A 6,044-nucleotide genomic window follows, 5' to 3' on the forward strand; every position below is an offset into this window, starting at 1 on the left:
AAATAATACCCACTAGAAGGGTCTTGCGCTGATCAGAAATGGCTAGGTTCCTATACGACTACCTTGCTCTCTCAGTGGCTGAAGACTATCCTGCAGACACTGTGCCCTCCTCTCAAAAGCTGAGGTAAAATACCAGCTAGAGGCTGTCAGCTAAGCATGCTCCTAGTCACTGGGCAGGGAGTCCTTTCTGGAAGGGCAGTATGAGTAATACACAATCACAAATGAAAATTTAAAAAAAAAAAACTTTTTTCCATACAGCCATCATCCTCAAAGCTCAAACACATAAAACATGAAAGGTAGGGGGAAAAAAACCCCATAAAATGTTAATGATGTAACGTCATAAAACGTTAACATCCTATCATAACATCGGTCTCGAGTAAAAATATATAGTGTATGGACTACACATGATTACTTAACAAACAATTAAACACTTAAAAGGTTCTCAAGCATAAAAAATACAGCAACTAATAGACATGAAAAAGTATTCAGCTGGCCTCACAAGTAGTCAAATAAATGCATATCACAATAAAATACATTTGGGGGCCTATCAGATTTCCATTTTTTTAGCTAATGATTTAGCTTTGACAAGTGAGCTTTAAGTTAGACACTCACACACACACCTGACGGGGCATAAATTCCTCTTTCTGCAAGTCAGTTTGGCATTGGGTTTTAAGAATTGTAAAAACAAATCCTTCCTACTCAGTAATTCTGTCTCAAGAGTTTATCGCTTTTCTCTTTTGGGGTGCCTCAGAGGTGATCAGCTCCTTCAAGATGAAGCTGGACATCTCTCTCCCAACCACTGGCTGCCAGAAACTCGTTGAAGTGAACAATGAGTGCAAACTTTGCATATTTTATGAGAAGTCTATGATCAGAGAAGCTGCTGCCATGGGTGACAAAGGGAAGGATTCTGTGGTCTGCAATGTCGAGGGGAATGACCAACCAGATATCCTCAGGAAGCAGGATATTCCAACCCATGGCCACGTCCATCTGCTACAGAATAAGGGGCATTTCTGTCATAGACCAAGGAGGACTGGTGAAAGAAAAGTGTAAATCTGTTTGGGGATGCACTGTGGGTGTCCATTGGAGTGTTCTCAAGTTGGTTATAGTAAAAAAGAAAAAGGAAAGTAGGATATTCCTCAACTCACTGATATTATAGTACCTCATCACCTGAGGCCCAAAAGAGCTAACAGTATTATAAAATTTCAGTCTAAGAAAGATGGCGCCCACCAGGGCATCCTAAGAAAGTCCCTGAACAAGAAAGCTAAGGAATTTCGGTTACTCAAGATCCAGCATCTTGTTACCTCACGTGTCCTGCAACAGCACTGGCATACTGCTCGGAAGGAATGGTATACAGAGGAAAATAAGATGAAAGCCACAGAATATGCTCAACTTTTGGCCAGGGGAATGAAAGGAGCCAAAGAAAACACCAGAAACAGAATGCTGAGAGATGGAGGCTATGCCTTTTTGGGCTTCTACGTCTGAAGTCTGAGTCCAGTGAAAAAGAAGAGTTTCTAAGAGCAACAAATAAATGAGATGAGACACATTAAAAAAAAAAAAGTTTATCCTAAGTAAATAATCAGAAATGTGAAGAAAGATTTATACATAAAGATAATCATCTTCACATTGTTTGTTGTATTAAAAGCCCGAAGCAACCAAAATGCCCAAATTGAGGAAAGGGCTATAAAAACAATACTGTATCTGCAAGATCGCATTTTGTGCAGCCGTTGAAATGACAACATGTGATGAGCCTTTAATGTCAAGAGACAATGCTTAGGACACGTTCTGTGAAAATAAAAACAATTGCATATGTCTTACTACCTCAACAGGTAAAAATCCACACAAAGACTGATGAGCAGAAAATATGCCAAAAGTATAAACACTGATTGGGTTATCTTTGGTTGGATGATTTTATTATTTTCACTTTCAATTTTTACAAAATAAACATTCTCAGAGTCATCTCAAGTGACAACTGCCACAAGAGCTCTTTCCCAGTGCGTGTCCCTCTCTCAACATTTACGGTACTCATGCTCAGGTTTTTCTGTGAATGTATGTGCCATGCAGTGCCGATAGCAGCTCTCCAGCGTTAGGTCAGATTTCACAGGTGGGTGGCCTTGTGCTCAGCCAGGCTCCTGTCCCTGCAGATACTAGCTGTGGGATCTGGGGTTCTCAGCCCACCTGTACTTTTGTAGCCCCAACTGGCTACAAATGTGGGGGTTCTCATGACCTTCATAGATTCTATAATCTGTTAGAAAGAATCAAAGAATTTGGGGAAGTATTATACTTAGCATTATAATTTTAGTATAAAGGATACAAATTGGGACCAGCCAAGGAAAGAGATGTATCATAGGGTAAGGTCTGAGAGGGTCCCAAACAAAAATGTTCTCTGTCCTCAAAAGGCTTCCCCGTCCTGGTCCAATGATATGTATCACTCATCCGGAAGCTCACCTGAGCTTCAGATGTACAGTCTTTTTTCAGTAGAGGTTTCATTACATAGGGTTGACTGAATGAATCTGACCTTATGATTAAACTCGATCTCAAGGGCTCTTTCCCCTACTCAGAGCTTGGGAAGCCGGATCTCTAACATTTGGATCAAAGCCTCAACTCTTTAGTCACAGACTGGTCCTCTCCAGCATGGCCATCCCCATTCTGACATTTAGGGGCTCATTAGGAGTCACCCCATTGGCAAATGCAAGTGTGGTCCCAGGCACCCACCATGAATAACAAAGACATTCCTTTCACTCTGGAAATTCTAAGCATTTAGAGGCACCCTCCCAGGAACCAGGGACAAAGGCCAACCAACTGCTTTATTATACAATAGTATCTGTCTCAGCCTTCAGTGGTGGCCTCCACTAAGGGGGAGATCACGTCAGGCATGCCTATGCGTAGGACTGGCCTCCAGCAGATATTCTGCTTACAGTCAATCTGGCAGTTTAGGAAACTTTGCCTAGGGCACATGAATGAGTTAGAGGAGCTCCTCACTGCTTCTGAGTTCCTACTTGAAACTTTGTTACTTTGTCATTCTACCACAGTACCCTGAGATGGTCACCATTCCAGGAATTCGTAATGCGCCCACATTTCGGTCTTTCATAAATTAATCTCTTGCTGAGAAGGACAGTAACACCACAGCTATACCATTAAAAAAAATTTTTTTTTATCATGTGTTTAACCTTGGTGATATCCAGCTACAGACATACATTAACTTTGAATAAACTAGGAAATTAGAAAATATACTTGCTTTGTGTTAGAACACACAACAGAGAGAAGTTCAGGACTAGTAAAGTCATGGGTGTGCTGATGAGTGTCTAAGACTGTCAATATTAAGTAAGTTATAGAAGTGCATGCTGGTATTTCCATTCTTGTCCTCAATCTGAAGATAGCCTGGGGATTGGCTGTTGAGAGCATCGCTATGGTATTTGGTGAATCAGACAAGTTAGCTGATTGTATTTATCCTTACTCTTTTATCCCAAAAGCTATCTACTTCTGGTAGGGGACACAGTCAATGCCGAGGACTGATTATTTAACCTAATTCTTTAAGTCTCTGGTCACTTCTGTTTTATGATTTAGTAGATTAAATCTAGGACCACCATCACCTTCAGAGGACTAGGTTTTCAAAATTAAGTCAACCCTTTTTTGGAAACAGAGTACTTTATATTTTGTATTGTAAATAAATATTGTATGCATAGAACCATCCTCCCGATTTTAAATGTTTTACTCAGAGACAATAACAAAAGTTTCTGGCCATCATGATTCATGGTATTACTTCTACACACATGGAAACTTGTTCCTGGCAGTCCTAAGACAGTTTCCGTGGGCTTTTGCCCCACTTTCTCTGGGTCCTTGTGTGATCTGAGCCTTTATTTTTTATCTTTTTCTCTGAGCAAGCTTGATCTGGGGCTTGTGGAAAAAGGCAGAACTTTCTGTAATCAGGATGAACACAGAGCCTTCTGTGTTTATTGCATTTGTGTGGTCTCCTGTTCTTGCCCTAGGGCAAGGGTCTCCCGTGACTCGGTTCATAGGAATTCCTAAGTCTCAGCAAATACCCAGCACATATTTACATTTTCCCATTAAAACTAAGGGTTTATTTTATTTTATTTAAAACTGGGGAGAATAACAGCATGTTTGTAACAAGATGATGCAACTGAGAAGGAAAAACTGATGATGCTGGATGACGTGGGGACATCTGCAGGAGTGATGTTCTTTTTTTTCTTTTTTTAAAGATTTTATTTATTTATTCATGAGAGACACAGAGAGAGGCAGAGACACAGGCAGAGGGAGAAGCAGGCTCCATGCTGGGAGCCCGACGTGGGACTTGATCCCGGATCGCCAGGATCACACCCCGGGCGGCACTAAACCGCTGTGCCACCAGGGCTGCCCAGGAGTGATGTTCTTGAGTGGGGTCCTGCACCATTCAGCTCCAGGGGACAGTATCATGTGCCTTCTGTGTCTGTGGTGCCCCCTGGATGTGCGTCACAGGCTTAAATATAAAGGATGGTATTAAAGGAGTGAGTAGCCCACCAAAGTGGTCTGAAAATTATTTTAAATGGAAAGGATCTTAACAGACTAGCAGCCACAGAAAGAAACATTATCTAAACAAGCAGAAGCTCCTGAAAATACAGCTGCCATTGCCACCTACCCCCATCCCCCAGGGAGTTTCCTGTTTAAAAGAAAACTGACCTTTAACACTAGAAAGTGTGAAGACAGCTGCCAACCCTCACTCCCGTGGGGAAATTTCTGGCCAGGGAGGAAAAGACTGTCCCATGAGCAGCAACAGAATCTTCCATTCCTTCCCAATGAAATCCTAACCCTACCCCTCTTTGTTAAGTTGGTATATAAACCTTTACCTCCAGCTTCTCAGTGAGTTTCTCAACACTGAGCAATCCCTACTGGAAACCTGTAACCTAACCCATGTCCTGTTGATCTATTACCAGAGAATTTTCATCCCCTGACTCTTTGGACCTAACTCAGTAGAGAAACACTTTTTCTTCCCCCAAAGGATCATAGAGACATGTGGAGAGCCAGCCTTAGTCAGAAGCATAGAGCCTTCCTGAACAGTAAGAAAGTAGATGGGTTGGTGTATATTCACCTCCTCCCCCTGGATGTGTCACCTACTCTGAATAACTCATGTCCTCATTCTCATTTACTATTGTATCTACTCCAACACGACTGCCTGGCTCAACACACTCATTCAGTCATTCATTCAGCCAATGTTTCTTTAATCCTACTATATGTTCTAGGCCCTGGGGATATGGTGGGGAACAAAATTCAAAACTTCATTACTCCATGGAGCTAGCTTCTAGGTGGAAGAAAACAGATATAAAACACATAAATAAACTACATAGTACATTTGAAGGTGCTAAGTGTGATGGGTAAAAACTAAACACCCATACACAAAACAGGAAAGGAAGTTAGGGAGTGATAGTTGTCTCACTGAGAAGGAGACTTTTGAATAAAGATTGAAGAGGTAAGGAACAAAATCCATGGGTATTGTGGGAAGTCTGTTCCAGAAAGGGGGAAGAATAAGCAGAGGGAGTGTGCCTGGTGTATTCAAGGAACAGTAAAGAGATAGTAAGGAAGGAGCGAGGGGAGATAAAACCAATGAGGTCATACAGGGCTGGATTATGTGGAGGCTTATATCATTTTAGGTACTCTGGATTTCTTCTGAGTGAGATGAGGACTCAATGGAGGGATCTGAGCAGACAAATGATGTTTGAAAATGAGCAGTTAGGGAGCAAGGATGGAAGTAAGAGCCAAAATAATGCTGATGCAATATTCCTGCCAAGGGATGGTGGGCACCACTTTGGAAAGCAATCTGGCATTTCCTCAAAAGGTTAAACACAGGGTAACCATATGGCCCAGCAATTACACTCCCAGGTACAAATCCAAGAGAAAGGAAAACATACCTCCAAACAGAACACAAATAGTCATTAGCACCCTTCTTCAAAAGAGCCCAAAGGTGGAAAAAATCCAAATGTCCATTAACTGGTAAATGGATAAATTATGCTATGCCTACACAATAGAATATTATTCAGTTGAAAAAAGGAATG

Source organism: Canis lupus, chromosome 10 (genome assembly GCF_048164855.1).
Source record: "Canis lupus baileyi chromosome 10, mCanLup2.hap1, whole genome shotgun sequence".
NCBI lineage: Eukaryota > Metazoa > Chordata > Mammalia > Carnivora > Canidae > Canis > Canis lupus.